This window comes from Dromaius novaehollandiae, chromosome 2 (assembly GCF_036370855.1).
Source record: "Dromaius novaehollandiae isolate bDroNov1 chromosome 2, bDroNov1.hap1, whole genome shotgun sequence".
NCBI lineage: Eukaryota > Metazoa > Chordata > Aves > Casuariiformes > Dromaiidae > Dromaius > Dromaius novaehollandiae.
The window spans coordinates 143,159,859-143,177,234 of record NC_088099.1 but is presented as its reverse complement, the minus strand read 5'-3'; the positions used below and the strand labels follow the sequence as shown (position 1 = coordinate 143,177,234).

The 17,376-nt window shown below is 36.7% G+C and overlaps 1 protein-coding gene across 1 annotated transcript in view; it reads right to left on the bottom strand.

Moving 5' to 3' along the window:
• Window positions 1–17,376, bottom strand: part of UBR5 (ubiquitin protein ligase E3 component n-recognin 5) — a 92,000-nt gene that overhangs the window by 73,691 nt on the left and 933 nt on the right. The gene's annotated exons all lie outside the window — the stretch shown is intronic.

Below are 17,376 nucleotides of genomic sequence, written 5' to 3'. Positions count from 1 at the left end.
TGCATTATATTAAGAAATACAACCAAGAGAAATGAATCCTGTAAAAGTAATTCAAGGTCTTTCCAATTTAAAAAAAATAACCTAACTTTTATACCATATTTATCTTAGCATTCCACAAACCTCCTCTCTGATCAGCAACACCCTCCTAATCTCAGCAAAAAAAAGGCATTCACACCAGCACTGTTTTCCTCTGCCTGAATACATGTCTTTAAACCCTAGCTTTTTACTCAATTCATTTTATTATCTATAAATAGACTGCTACGGACAACAGACTTAAGTTACTTGCAAACCCTGAGCATGAGAAAGAATACAGATTAGAGGTCCAAATGTCCAAGTCTTAATGCTATCAGTTTGACAGTTTTTAACTCTGTAGTACTTATTTGAAGGGAGGCAGGGGAAGAGATACACATCTATTTAGGAAACAAGATGATTTATACTGATACAAACAACTTTGTGTCTGATACAAGCACAAGAAGAAAGGACCACAATGAAAGGACAGCAGGAAGGAAGTGAACGTGCTTAGAATTATCATCTTCTGCTATGCAAGCCAAGCTGCTGCTTTGTAAACAGGCATTCTCGCAATCCCAGTTTCCAGCCCCAACTCCTTCACAGGCCGAGAGCAAACACAGTGACAACGTAAGATTCTGTGAAGACGATCCACAAAAGGAAAACACAGAACACAAACTTCACCAGCAATCTGTGTAAAAGGCAGCCCAGGAGAGTGAACCACTATGGGAGACTCCCAAATGAAATCCCCAGGATAAATGACATAGCCCAAGGCATACCAGAGGACTGTCTATAAAACAAGTAAGAATCTGCTGCATAATATATGACAAATAAAACATCCCTAAAGTTTCATGTCTTAATTACATCAGCTAACATTTTCCCACAGAAATCATGAGCAGTTTTCCATTAACATTTCTCCTCCTGGTGAGCATGATGCAGTAGAAGCAGTAATAACTACAGAACGGAAAACCTACTTTTAAGTTCACTGTACTGCCTGTACAAAAAGCTGGTGGCAAATGAGGTTGTACTGTATCAAGGGGAGACAGTTTACCAGACTACTCTGAGCAACACTGAATGTTTCCTTGAGTTTTACATGACAAACACCTGAGAATATCAAAGAGATATTTTTCAATTTGTAAATATCATCTTAATCCTTTTTAACTCATAAAAAATAAGTAATAGGGAAAAAAAATGCACAGAAAGCTAAGATTTGCATACTCTGTGAATCTTCCAGTAACATGAATCTCAGAAATGGTCTATCTGCAAGAAGCATAGATCAAAAAGATCCCTAGCATAATTGAGAAGAGGCTGCTGTCAACATTTAAGAGCAGAGAGGAGAGAAGAATATATGCTACAATTCTGAAAGTCCTAAATCTGCTCTCTCCCCAAGAAGGACCATCTAACCCCCCACCTCTTACACAACTGCCAAAACAGTAAAATTCCGGAGTACTGCAAAATAAGCTTAGAGATCCATGAAGACTTGAACTTTATGCAGAACAGCACTGAGTGAAAAAGGAGTAGTTCTGTGCTCCCTCCAAGCTGGGCCACTCATTTCATTCAACCCCACTCCTCCCTCTTTCTTGTGGTGCCACCAGCACGTGTGTGAACAACCCAACCACAAAACTAAATCAGCTGAAAAACAGCAGAATCAAGCAAAAAGATATGTCTGTATATTCTGTGCAGAGAATGCACTTCTGCAAATAAAAACTGAAGAGCAAAGAATTTGATATAGAAGGTTCTTGCAGCAATCTAAGTCTTTCTGCTTGCACAGTTGCATGGTATTATGCTACAGATCCTCTGAAGGAAAAACACTCGATGCATATTTAAGATTAGGTTAATTTAAAAAGATACAGTCCAATAACTTTAACTTACAATGCACTGGAGGAAGAGGTATAGGCAGAGATGATTCAATGAATCCATGCATTACGGAAGGCCCACACTTCTACTGAGACCTTTTATCTAAGGCCTTACCATGATAGAATGAACCTCTGACACTAACGGCTGGACAGGCTAAGCTCTGGAACATTCTCATTAAAGGCAATTAAACTATTTCAAAGAATGAGGGCAAAAAGAACACAGTATTTGCTCACAAACAGATTTTGGGAGAAATGCACTGGCTCTTTACACTTTCAAACAAAAAGTTCAGTGGTGATGGCTTGTGCATTAAGAGACACATTTGTTAAATATCCCTGTGAAAATCTAACCAAATTCAGCTGCAAGGAAAAACAAAAAGTCAGCTTGTCCAAGCCAAGCAGGGATTTCTTTGATTTTAATTTTAGCAGCTAGAACTTCTGGCTGCTCCAAGCAGACCAGACTACAAGGGATCTATGCTCACACTAGGCAAGGGAAGATGCTCCAGGTCACAGCTATAGAAACTCAGATTCCACAGGTGATGCATTAATCAGAAAATACATTTTCTCTTGAAGTACATTTATGCTTCCAGGGAAGTTTATCTGGGTATCCATCATTCCACCACATCTTGCTGTATAAAAACTAGTTAGGCCCGACAAGAGAGGTACAGGCCAGACTGAAGTTCAAAATACTAATTAATCTACAGAAATACTAAATTTCAGTACACTTAAAAGCAATTTCAACCTATTTAAACAAGCACTATATTCTGTAATCTTAAATTCACATAAGCAAAACTCTGTTTTACAACATATGCTTTCATCCAAATTGTAAGAATGGAAGTCTTGTGTTTTGAAACAGGCAGGGTGTCCCAAGAAAAAAAAAAAAGTGTAACACACCCTGGACTTCTATTATAATTGCTCATCATGCTCACAGTTTCCAAGAGGCATACTTAGCCAGCCAGCCACCCTTCAGTTTTTCAAGAACATTCCCATCTTGCCGGCAAAAAATAACTACAGCAATATGCAATATTAAGCAAAATTTTCGTACTGCTCTAAGATTTCACAACAGTCCAACAAATCTTTCATTGCTCATCTCTCTCTCTCTAATCTCTGTGTTAAGAAGCTAACAATTAAAAAAAGAAAAGAAAAACACTACATCTACTCTCAGTGAATATCTGGAAGACCTTCTCAAGGAAGCACATAAGATGCAAAGCATGGTGCACTGCAAACAGGAATTTCATCTGATAACTGCAAGATTTACATAATTTTCCCTCAAAAAACTTACTTGCTGTTAAACAGAAACAATACAGGTGCTAAAATCTAATTTAACATGTTTTGCAGCTCTGGTCAAATAATAGTACATCTACCACATTTATTTAGAAATATTAAAATGATTTGTGCCATCTCAGAGACATTTAATTACATAAACTATTTTCAAAGAAAAAAAAATTTTTTTTTTTACTATGCAACTTTAAGCTAAATTTTTAAGTGTCAGCTAGGTCTTTAAAGAACACACAGTAAAATTCACTGAAGTGAAACAACCCAAATGTTTAACTGCAGAGGTGCAAAGTAAAACGTTTGCATGTTGCACGTCTCCAGAAAGAAGGAAAGAAGTCTTGCTTGCCCAGCAAGTAACACTAGAGTCCCAAACACAATGTTCATAAGATCCGTTCCCTTAGATTTTTTTCCTGAAGTTGATCCTTTACAGCCTTAAAAAGTTATTTGCACACTTTAAACCAATTTTATATATCAGGCAGGAGCCCCACCACACGGGCTTTCCTAACTTCAGCACCACATGGTGACGATAAGTGTTCATCGGAGGAGGAAAAGGAAAGCTACGTTTAAACAACAGCTTGATCTGATGAACAACTTCAAGTAGAGAACTTCAAGATAGAAAAACCTAGCAGGACTAAATTTATTTTAAGTGATCAAGCCTCTCTAAGACAACTTCATATGGCAATGAAGTCTGCAAGCCAACAACCTTATGAGACTTTTTCCACCAGAGCAGAAATATATGTAACAGAAATATCAGTTCTTATATCTCACATGTACACATGTAAGAAATACAAGTTTTCCAAAGAAAGGTTAAGAATAAGCAGATATCCAAGGAAAAAACCCTCAAGCATTGGAAGAAAGTATTGACTAACATACCAATCAACACTTAAAAAGTAAATACAACCTTCATTTTCATCCCATAGTTGACTCCATGAAGTGTTCACAGCTCACATGGGCCAGCTCCAGCAAGGCAGCTATACAGTCAATTATTCAGTCTTTTTAGCCCAGCAGAGCTGTGCAAATCAAAGCCCTTTCACTCCTGCCTATCTTGAATTGTGTGTGAACTCCTCTATGTCTGTGTCATGAAAACCAGAGTCTTAGAAATGCAGAGAATGGATACTACTGACAAGCTAAAAAAATATGTTGTTTTTGTATCCTTATTCTAGGATGTTTTAGACTCTGGACACTGTCATTGATGTAAAGTCACATCCAGATGTCTTGCATACCCTACGACAGCATAAAAAGGATCCTGCTCCTATTGCACGTCCTGATTGCCATGCCAAATCTTATAAAGGTGTTTCTGAAGAGGCAGCCTTCCATAGCTCCTGTACCAAACAGCTTCCTCTTAATGGAATAAATGAAGAATTGAAGGTTAAAAAAAAAAAAAAAAAATCTCTTCTCCTCCAAGGAGTAAAAGGAAGAAGGGAGAACAGGAAAGTTAAAGTTTACTTCAAGTATTAAGTCATTCTGGATAGTAAGAGGTGGTGGCCATCCACAAAAAACTGCAGAAGTATCACACAAAAGCAGGCAATAAAATGACTGTGGGAAACATAAAGGAGAGAACAAAAGAAAAAGAACAATCTCCAGTGCAAGTACAAAATTATGATCTCCAAGCAAACCAATACTAATCAGCAATGACGTGGGCTGGTGCATTTGGACTAACATACACAGTTCATTGAAAGAAATAAGACAAAAAGGTATTGTGCCACTCAGTAAGTGACCAGGTGTACCATGAATTACAAGTGGTTCTGTCTTCTCCCCTGTTCCAAGAAGTATACATTAGAACTGGAAAATTTTAAGAAAAATGCAACAATTAAGTGGCATGGGCCCAAAGAACATCTAAGGAGACCAAGATCCTTCAAGTTGTAGAAGACTACTGTTGGAAAATGAAGACACCTGGCATAGAAAGGATAAACAGGGAATGATATTTCACTGTCTCTTCTAATACAGGCCCTAGGGGCAATAAATGAAAGTAGCAGTCGGCAGGTACAAAGGAACAAAAGGAGGCAGCGCATGTAGTTAAGCTGTAGAACAAACAACGTAAGATGGGGTGGGCAGGGGACAAAAGGACATCAAAGGCTATTACATACTAAGTCAACACCTCCAGCTGAGGAAAGCCCTAAGCTGCGAATTTTTAGAAGCTGGAAGAGCATCATTTGTTTGCCCTGTTTTAATACTCTTCTCTTGTCATCCAGTACTAGTCACTGTCACAAACACGATGACAACAAGACAGACCTCTTGTCCGACTCTAACAGAAAACAGCTCCCATCAAACTTGAGATTTTATTTTATGAGATTGTCAGTTAGGCTGATAAGGCTATTCTGACAATTTAATAGTCCTCTCTGGAAAAGTAACAACATGGTGCTGAATCAGGAAGCTACAGTAGAAAATTAATATGGAAATCATCAAATGAATCAATCTTTTTTAAAACTAGTTTTCTGCAATCACTGAAAGTCTTAAGACATGGTTAAGGCAGAAGGACAACAAAAATTAGCAAAGACAGAACAGTGGCAACATCAGAAGATAGACACCCAGTAATGTCTAATGTTCAGCATTACACACACATTACAATGTAAACATGAGTAAAATGACTTAACTACCTACTTTACCCTGCAGAGGGGATAAGCACATATTTAAGTTTTGGTATTATTTAAGAAAGCAAGGCAGATTTTGTGTCACTGTATAGGAGGGCATTTTGCTTGCAGCACTGAATCTCCATACTTTTGATTTGGAGGTCTGGTAAGAAACTGATGATTTTGCCTTTGAAAAGCTAAGAGATCTTGTTTTGATGTAGAATCCCTGTAAGAGCAGTGACTTGGAAAAAAAAAAAATACACTGAGCAGTCAGGGAAGTGTCTGAGTAGTATAATTTAAACATTGAGCAAAAATATTCATGAACATTAAAATACCCAGATGGAAGTATTCCCTTTTGCTTCTCTAGCACAACAGGGCACCTCTAGCAAGATCGGGAGACACCTGTAGGACTTGTGAAATACAGTATTAGGTCTGCCAGAACTAGATGCCTGTGATAAATGATAAAACCAAAGAGGTTTACACTGTGAACTAGGGGAACCGGTCAGCGCTTAAACAACTCATCATTAAAGTGAGAATGAAAACATGTCTTTCTCAATAAAAATAAGTAAATAAATAAATAAATACACAACAGTGCAAAGCACAGCCATAAACTAGCTCAAGAGTTTTTTTTTTTAAATAACCAATCTTATTTTTGCAGAGACATTTTTAATAAAGTCAATTGTGCTTTTTTAAATAAGCAAACACCCATATCCCAAAATAGCTATGACACATTTAGCGCCCATTTTTATTATTTTCTGGATGCACGTAGTTATCCTACTCTGGCTGTGTGAGCCACTGTAAAGTATAAGATGGTCCCTGTCCTGAATAGAGTTGTAACAGAAAGACTGAGTACAAACAAAAAGAAATCACAAATGAGTCCTGATGGGACCTACTACATAGCAGTTAAAGCATACCTACATATGTTACGTTATTTAGAACAATGTTCAGAGCATTTGGTAGTAAAATCTACAACCACAGATTGCCTTAATTCCTAGTAGTCTTTCTACGCAAAAAAGAGAGACTCATGATACAAGAGAATGAGTCAACCTCAATCTGACCTTATTCTGTGGCGGCAGACTTCCAGAAATACAGGTCCCAAATTCAGGCAATACAAGACAGAAATCTGTTCTCTGCTGCATAATGTATCAACTCATCATTCTATGTTTTCAGATTTTGCTTAACTGCACAAAGTCCTTGTAGTTGCAAAGAATTCCTGTTTAACCTTTAGCATACACACATTTCTTGAGCCAGAAGATCATTAAAAGCTAAGCAATTGAACCAGCTATCCCAGTTGGACTCAAGTTCTGAATCTTAAGACAATGCAAATTGTAAACTATTTAATCATCCATCATTTCAGTAAATTTATCCTTCCCTGATAGCAGAACGCAGATAATGGTAATTTAGAACCCCAAACGTAGCTGGTTGTCTTCAAGGATCTTGAAAAATACATAAAATGAGTCAGTATTGATATGCTAAGAGACATATGAACGCTAGCTGCCAAAACGTAGCTAGGAAGCTGTACACTCTACACAGTGACTTGTCCAATTAGAATGGGTGAAGCTTTTAAAAGCATGCATTTAGACAATGGGCAGGGGGAGGAGTTTCCTAATTTTTTTTTTTTAACTATCGAAGTCTCTGCTGTAATAGTTTTACTAAAAACAATTGCTATCAAAATAAAAATGCAGTCATTGTAAAGCCTTAAGCTCCTTCGCAAGTTAATTATGACCCACCAGGGAGGCTGTGTATTTAACCAGCATATTAGCTTAAAGCCAGGAGACCCAGGTTCTGGTTTCAGTAGAGGATAATGTGAGAACCCAAGTCTCTTCACCATTTTCCCTTTCATTCTTCCTCTAAACTCTTGGAAGCCATGACCGCTACGTGCAAATAAAATGGCTTTTGTTCAGAGCATCCAAATGCAGCAAAATATTTTAAAAAGCAAGTAAGAATTTTTAAGTCGTTATGTCTTGGCTAGTGAAAAAAACAGTATATTCTGTACAAGTGATTTTTAATTAAAAAGAAAGCATAAATAAGCTACTTTGCAAAAAAGTCCAGCATGCTTATTCACATGCTGAATTAGTTCTAGCAATAGGGAAAGATAATTTAGTATACCCAATCAGTTACTTGCCAACTGCACTTTTTCCTCTTACTTGAAGAGTAATTTTCAGAATTTCAGAATTTTCAGAAAGAAATTTTCAGCAAAAACTGTGATGCTGTAATATTATCTGTGGGTCACTTTTTCAAACTCGTTAAAAACTGCCTTTTTAAATACCATAAACTCCTCCACTCCTCACACTGTATTCTCTTCAGATAAATGTACATCCTCAAGCCTTCCTCTCTGCCCCTGCATATCTGATTTAGGGAGGAATGGAATAAGACCTGGCATATGGAACAGAGAGCAAGCATCATGCCAGAAAAACAAGCAGCCAAATCACTTTGACAGATGCATACTGTAGGCAAAATAACTCAAAAGAAACCCAGCTTTTGAGGTGCGTAGCTCATCGCAATACTTTTTGCACTGCCCAAAAACAAATTCTCTCTTCTCCATCTGTCTGTACTGCAGCCACAAAACTCCAGGTGCTTCCCCTCAGCATAACTAGTATTTTGGTTCCCCTACAAAAACTCATGAAGCAGCACATTGCGTAGCTGCTGCTTCACACTTTGCCTACAGCCATACTATTTCAGGTAACAATCCTGCCAGATAAACATTCTGCACTGCAAGAGAAAGAAATGAGGCTTTGGCCATTCTAGCAAACACCTTATTAACCATCCCCCTTGTCCGTCCCCCCCCCACACACACACACACTCCCAAAAAGAGCAGGGCAATCCTAGGCCATACTATGTTCTGCCTAGCTAATCTGCGGCCACAATGACAGGATGGTATGATTTGTGTAACTGGTATGTTTTATACCTTTAAATCTCTTCCCTGGAGACAGATGCATTTTGCAAAAAACAGCAAACTGCATAGATGAAGAAAAAAAAAGTACAAGATATGAGAGGGAAAACTGTTTTTACTGATGTTTTAAGTGTGGTCAAAGCTGAAGAAAAAAAGTGTCAACAACCTAAGAAAGATCTTCATTAAAGGTCTGACAACAACAGTGCAGTTTTACTAAAAGTGAAAAATTGGTAGATGGATTAAAAGCCACAAGTCCTTCAAAAAAAATACCCACACAACAAAACTTCTTGATATTTGCTAGGGTGAAGAAAGAAAAAAAAATGCTCTGTGCCGTGTTTATTCTCAGGCCAGATACAGAACAGTAAAATTACATATTATAAGCAAAATAATAAACACTGGAAGATACATTGAAAAAAATAATTTTACAAGATGACAAGTAAGAATAATACCATCACCACTCAAAGAGGTGAAAAAACCCAATGACTTCAAATGACAGCAAAATAAGGCATACATCTCTCATTCAAATGCATTCACACGGGTAGATATTTTCCAGTTAAGGCTTTGGTATAAAATACTGTAGCACAAATATTTGTTTATTTTAAGTCAATGCCAGAATCCATGTTAGAAACTATAAAGTGACATTATAGCTTGTAGCAGCATTCAGAGGACCTAATCGAGATCAGTTTCATGATATCAGTAACTGTACTGATGTATCTAAAAGGATAATCTATGTCCCAAAGAACTTAATAGTATAAAATGAAAAAAAGGTGGCAAAGGAGAGAGTTTGAGGGAACCTGCAGAAGAGAATGAAGTATAATGAATGACTGTAAGCTAATAAAAAAAATGCTAATTTAACACAGGTTTTGCTTGAAACGGTCAACTACTTCTGCCACACAGCATATAAAAAGATAAAAATTAGAGTCCATCTTGCACTACAGACGATGGCAAGCAATACCACTAAGACCTGTGTATAGAGCACAGAAATTCCTTCTAGGCTATTTTATTGTGAATAGGAAAACAATAGCCGTATAGGTATAATGGTTCGAGATTATTCAAGGTATTCCCAACTTGCCCACAATACTGATTACTTTGAGTAAACAATAATAAAAAAAACTTGTATATGTTTTTTCCCTAAAGACATAAATTTCATAAGATTATGAAAATCTCCAGCAGCCTTCATGCTTTCGTCTGCTGAGTTACACTTCCGTTGTCACAAATTAAGTTGGCAGACCTCACCGCTGGCAATAAAACAGTGATAGCGGGTAGTTCCAAAATAGTTAAATTCCAAAACAGCATTAATTATCTAAATATTTTCAAAGTTTTTAATCCACATTCTTTAACAAAACACTACAATGTAAAATTAAATCAGACACATAAGGGCCAAAGCTATTTGGGGGATCTCCTCTGATAAAAGGTAGTAACTGGAATTGCTTTACTTCAGAAAAACTGCCCCAAGCAAAATTACAGAACACTTACATTTCAGCTCCCTTCTGAATATAAACGATTTGAGAAATCTCTAAGAAACACCTTATAGCATAATATCAATGGACTTGAGTTTACAAAAAAACAGCCAATGAGACAAAACACGTGAAATAGCATACTATCTTGAAGGTCACTTTTAGAACTGCAACAAAACAAATAATCATGCTGTGGTGGTAAAAAATGGATGGCAAACTAACATTCAAAGCCTTTCTGTATCAATATGAACTAGTACTGTAAAGCACACTGCTTTTTAAAGCACAGTAGCTAAAATTTGCTGGAAAATAGGGTGAAGAACATCTACTATAAGAAACTCCCTTTGCAAGTGGGGAGCAGCAGCAATGAGACTTGTAAGTAGAAGATTAAGTTTTCAAAAAATTCAACGCTTACTTCACTCTTCAATTGGATCCAAACCGACAATTTTACCTATCTATAGCTGATCACTACGTCTGTGCCTTACACCCCTCTACTTGTTTCTTCACTATGTCTGAAGTGTTCATAAGAGGCAGACATTTCATATCTTCATAATCAGTGAGGTGGTAGAGATTCTCTCTCAAATGTACCAAAAAGCCCTTTAAATCAAAACAAAACAGCTTTTTTTCCCAGAGGGGAAATGGTAAAAGAGAAGGAAGCAGTGTTGGTTGACTACTACTTTTTAAGCACAGATAGACTTTTAAGAAGTAGAGTGCAGAGTTTACTGACAAAACAGTACTATGTCAAAAAGATAAAAGGCTTAAGATCTGAAACCTAAATAACTGTTGCTGTAGTGGACTAACTAGTGCTGTGACCATCCTCATTTAAGCTGACAGGCTTACAGTATTGCACAGAATACATGTAATCTTGAAAAATTCTATTTTCACACTTATTAAAATATTTTTTCTCCTAACTGTTGCCTCCTAATTTAAAGCCCTCTGGCCACTACATTAGGCCTTGTCCCCATGTTCTCTCCAGGATTTATACTGTAGTCTACTATGTGAAGTTGCTACTAACAGACAAATCCTTATTGGATTTGTCCGAGATTAAAAAAAAAGTTTACGCAACTGAAAATCTAGCACAAGTAGTTTTTGTATATGGTTTTCTTTTAAGTAGCTGTAGGGCCGATGCAGGGAAAGACAAAACAGCAATTTTTATAGGGAGCATCTTGCAAATTTAACTACCTAGATTGCTGTTAGTGTAATTGCTACACTAAAAGCTACCTTGAACTTTCCCCCTCTTCTTTATGTAATTGACAAATACATACTACAGTATATTTCATTTAACCTAAGAACAATTAACCAAGCTGTAATTGTAAAAATACAGCTACAATATACCAGAAAGCTAGCCATGTTTAGGTATACCATTTGAACAACTGAAGATAAGTAATTTTTCCATGTAAACGTAACTTTTTTTGGTCTACTGAACATAGCCTTCTGAAAGACTCTTTAGAAAGTTTAAGGAAAAAAATGTGATACCTCTTACATCTATTTCAGCATTTAGTTATGAATTTATGACAAACATCTTGTTACAAAAGTATCCTATGTGGCAACTACACTATTTACTAAACTCATACCTATTGTATCCAAATTACCCTACAGGTATACTATTGATTATACACCAACTTTTACAAAGAATTAACACACAGATATTGTTCATTGATCTTAGTTTTCTTAGAATTAAGAAAAGCTGTTTTCTGACAGCTTACTTGCATCTCCATCCTTAAAATATGGCCATTCAGATGTTATTTCATTAAATTTATTTGATCACTGATCTAATCAACACAAATGCCCAAACCTCACAGATAATTTGAGAGGGAGTAGAAGAGACAACATTTGTGCCCAGATTACTATTTTACTAAATTCCTCGTGACTCCAGTCACAACTACTCCTCTCCCAGATCATATTCACAGTACAGTTTCACATTACAGTAGCCAAAATAAACTTGCTGCTTTCAAAATGGAAGGAACTCAATCCCGCTTCCTCTTCCCTTGTTCTTCACTCCCACTCCTCCCTCCTATAGCACTTTTCAAAATCCCCTCCTTATTCATCCATCTATTCTGATGCTCACCTGACACGGAGATAAACCAGTTCAATTCCCTAATCCACAAAAACACATGCACTTCACTTTACCAAGGTTAGTTTTTTATCATTTTAGCAAACTGAGTCAGTTTACCATGGGATCAGATACTTGTTAGTGCAAGGAAAGTGGGGGAAACCGCCTCCCTCAGCAGAAAGCAGTTACTTTGACTTATGCCACCTCATGAAAGTTTCAGCAAGAACATCCACAATCAATTATAAATATGCTCTCTAAGCAGCAGGGTCTGGGGTGCAGCACCTAACTGTAGCCAGAATTGGATCTTGGCAAAGCAAAGTCCATAAAGTCAGAGACTACTGGACTATACAGAAGTAACTTTCACTTTCAGTCAGATACAAAATGATGCTCATGTAAATTCTGAGCAGCTAGTCAGAAATTCAAAGAAATTGAAAAAAGAAAGCAAGGAAAATCTGCCTGGGAAGTTGTGAAGTATGTATATATGCAATTTATTTCTTTTAGAACTGTTTAAAACTGTTTCAATAACAAAAGTTACATTAGTTAACAGAAAAAAACACGTTCTTATTTGCCAACCAAATTAAAGTCAGGTTGGCCCAAGGACAAAAGTGTGATGTCAGATTTCTTACATTCTTTCTGATCTACAGTAAGAAACCATCTCATTGTATATTTAAGAAAGTAAATCATGTGCAGGCAGAACTTTCAGAGAACTTACTTTTATTTAGAAACAAAGATTATAACAAACTGGACTGGAGAAGATGCTTAGCTTCCCAAATTATCACCCTTAAATAACAATACTGAATAAAGAGATCAAATCCTAAAGCATTGGTTCTCAAATTATGAATTGTATAACTGTCTGTAGAACCATAACGGTGGCATAAGCTGTTTGACACAGCTAACATCTTTTACTAAGAAAGTGTTTTAACTAAGAGTTGAGTAATAAGAATGCCATGATAGCTGTCACATTCTCCCACTGACACTCTTCTAAAGCAGGTGAACTTAAAATTCTTCATGCTTTTAAGAAATTAAATCCTATAAACAAAGTCAATACATCTGCTGCTACTAAAGCATCATCAAGCATCTGTAACACAGGGAATTAAAGCATTACATTAGCAGTGGTTTCCCTTTAATTAAACCATCTATTTTTGTTTGAGATCAAATAACTTCACTTTTGCTAAATTAGATTAGCAAATGGTTTAAAGTGCACCAAAAAAAATCACATAAGCTAAAAGAAGTGTTCATAGAGGGCTGCAGTACTGTATTTTCAGTACACAGCCTGCAGGTTTTTTGTTTAAAACCAAGCTGACCAATCCCTCCTTTCCCCCAGCTTCGAGCAGCAATGCAGATTATATACAGGTAATGGCAGAGAAGTTTATGCTAGGGCTGCCTTCCTCTCCAGAAGAAGACAGGTGGTCTCCCAACATGCCCATGAACGTAGAAGAGGGAGTTCTGGCCTAGACAAACCTTTGTTTTATCGGGAACTCTCCCTCTCAACACACGGCTTCTGCAGACACTCAGGGCCAGGACAACAGCTCCACATTCCTGTTGGCTCTCTGCACAAAACCATACCATGCCCTACTGCCAGCTCCCTCCCCACAACATGTGCTTGGGATTTTTTTCCAATTTGCTCATCACTAAGTACAAAAGGGGGTAAGAAAATCTGCCAGAGCAGTAGCCCACATATCCACTGATCACTTGCCTATTACCTTGAAACAACATTTTCACGTATGCAAGCTATGAGATAACATAGGCACAGACTAAAACAGTATGTTCTTGCTAAGTACTTTTCATGGAAATTGATTATTGAATAATATGGGCAACGTAAAGTACACTTGCTAATTTTTCAGTGTATGCCTGGCCTAAAGAAAGTGATATTCAAATAATATACAGAGGCATTGAATATATTATTAATGAAAAACAAACTCACTTAAGATCAAGAAGGACTCCTTTCTTCCCCCAAAGTCAATTGTACGCAAATATTCGTGGAAGCTAAGGATGAACCTTCTTAGCCATGTTACTTGCTTCAAAGGGCTTACTTCAAGAAAACTTACTACATAACACTTCTTACCACTCACTCTAAAATCTGAATACTCTATTTGACCAAATCCACTACATATTATCTTCACAGGAAAAAGGAAAATAGCACATTAACAGTGCATCAATGACCACTTCAGAAATGACAACTTACCCTATGCCAGCACTTAAATGGCCTAGCTGACAAAAATTTGCTTAGCATAGGGTAAAAACAAAAACAAAGCCTTAAGACAAATCCTGCCCCTAAAGGTGAGTTCATGTATGGAAAACCAGGAAGCCTAACACAAGGTGAAAGACTCCCCTTCTCATTCTGCAGAATAGACAGTTGTAGTTATACTTAAATATTATGAAACCTTGAAACCTATGAGGTTTCATAATAACCAAGAAATGGTTATTCACCATTTTGCCACCCACTTTTCCTTCTCCCCCCCAACACAGTATTAAAGAAAAATACTAACAAGAATTCCCTACAATGAACCTATCTATTAAACTGTGTGCCAGACTTCCTTCACAAGGCACAAAGTCTCCAGCCCTGAAGCATCTATGAAACAGATAAATATCAATAAAATATATTTAATACCAACTGCAACAGAAGCTGGGCATCTTTTTTTTCAAAGATTAAAAACATTAGTTATTTACATCCCCAATACTTTATGGAGTTATTTCTTAAAGTGCAGGTCATACCTGATTTTTCTCCTGTTTAAGCTTTTCATATTTCATTTGTGGAGAAAAAAATTGCTTGGCAAGAAACTTTGAAGTTACCTATCTTCCCAAATAAACTTACCGGAAAAAGCTTAACTGCTTCTGTTCATCCTAAACAAAAGCTGAGCCTATTATCCGTTTCAAAAATGGATCCTAATACAACACAAAAGTAAACATAACCTTGTATTCCATTAGTTTTCTTCACAGCAACTAGCTTCCAGACACCTAAATGAGTGTCACAGACAAGCTGACACTGCTTCAGCTTATTTGAGAGAGGTCTAATAACTACCATCAAGATACAACGTAAGTATTTTCAAAAACGCTAGTTAGAAATACTTTCAGATGATGTGCGCGTGTGGTCAGGACTCTTCCCAATCATTTGTGGTTCCACAGTTACATTCTACAGTAGACATACAGTCTACTTCAAGAGAAGGATGGTTTCCAAATCACTTCACCCCTTTCACACACTAGGCTTAATAATCGATGTGGACATATCAAATATTTTTATTATAAAAATACAAAACTATATAAAAATACAAAAATACAAAACTATCCTGAACACATGGGGGCTACACTGATAAATCCATTGTTTTAAAACATGGCAATTCCTTAAATGCACAACACCTAGCTGCTCACAAATACAACTTATCTTCTTCTATGTACATTACTAATGAAAGCATGCCGCACAGAATTATAGTCCCAAAAATCAGACAAAAATCCCAAACTGTGATTATTGAGATGCAATTATCATTCAGAATGGACAGGGGGAGGGGAAAAAAAAAAAACGCTTGTGCTACTGACCTCTCTCTGGAGCACAGACTCTAAAAAGCCTGTAAAGTGTGAGAAGGAGAAGAAACACAGTAGATACATGAGATGTTCCAAGATCCTAACTTCCACATGCATGTATATGAAAATTCATTAAACTATTTTGATCCTGATATATACTGACAGAATAGTAATAAGCAGCAATGCTACTGATAAAATTGAACTTCCACTTTCAGTGCATACATATGTGCCTCAGCCCTATTTATGAATCATTCTGATTTCACTGCATCACAAGTTCTGATACATAGCTACCACATTTCTAGTAAAATTATGTTTCTGAAGTGGAAATTTATGATTTGCAGCTCAGATCAAGGAGCCACTTGATTTTTCAGAATAAGTCACTACTTAATAGCACTTCTGCAGCTTTCTCCATATATTAATTACCACATTTTATGAAGCTTCCTGTATCAAATAAAAGTTGTAAAAGCTGCTGCTGCGGTAAAAAAAAAAAATAGGAAGCATTATGAGAACTGAAGGGACATCACATTTAACATCAATAAGTCAACAAAACAGGTACATATTAAAGGAAAATCAAATGAGCGCTTTCATTCTGAGCAAAGTGTGATAATTACATGCTAAATGTTTTCTAAGGGCCTATCAACATTAAAAAAAAAATGAAAAAGAAAAAACTCTGAGGTCCTTTCAAGATCAAAGTCCCAGATCTTACTCTAAATCAAAATAGTAGGATGAAGAAATGGAAGCATTCCTAGTACAGCATCACCTCTCAGAGTTTGTCACTCTAAAGGAAGAAGCTATATGCCAAATTTGAACGTGTTACTGTGGAGAAAGCCAATCAATCCCTTAGGAATGGTTAGGCCTTCTCTTAGGAAGCATATGAAAAACAGGGTCCTGTAAAACATATCGTCAAGTTAAGCAAAAAAAAAAATACACTCCACACTAACATGCTTCAGGTCACGGACCTATTTTATCATTAGAAATGTCTTCTCCCTGTTTAAGAACAAGGATGATGCAGTTTGGGAGAAATTTTATCTTTACAATGACCTATTTTCCTACTCATAAGCCCTTGAACCTCAGCTGTGTTTTAATGGAGCCATCTCAGGAACGAGAGGTCACTTTTCCTAGCCTAAACTACAAAGAACAGTGGAGTGAGGTGGACCCTGATCTAGTCTCAAACCTGGTAAGATCAAAGAACAGAGAAATATGATCAAGAGCACGTACATTTTTAATTTATAAAAACTAAACACACTTATAAATATGAAATATTATCTACGTACAGTGTAAAAATTACTTAGATTTCTATCCAGTGGTTGATTAAAGATCTTAATTTATTCACACATAAATTCATAAGAAATTCAAAGTGAAAAGTTACATATTTCCTAAGAATTTGTGTGTGAAAGCGCACAAGTGAAGTTCACTAACTATAATGTATACAATTAGTAACTGCTACATAAGAAATATTTGACAGCCACACAGAAGGCTGTCAAACAGATATCAAGCAGTGAAGCCTATTTGGTCAGTATATTTAATTTTCTCCCAAGTATTTTAGCTTCTATTAGCCTGCAGTTTCTCTCCCATAAATCAAAATAAAGTTAGCGACGAGATTTCCAAAAATGCCGTGCTTTTGTTCTATCTGTCATCCCAAGCTGAGCCAAACCACTCACAATCAGCGATCTGAAGATCGGGCGAACCTTCTTGTTTAAAAAAGCAGCAATAATAAATAAAGAGGAACATGAACCAGACTCCAGGCACGCAC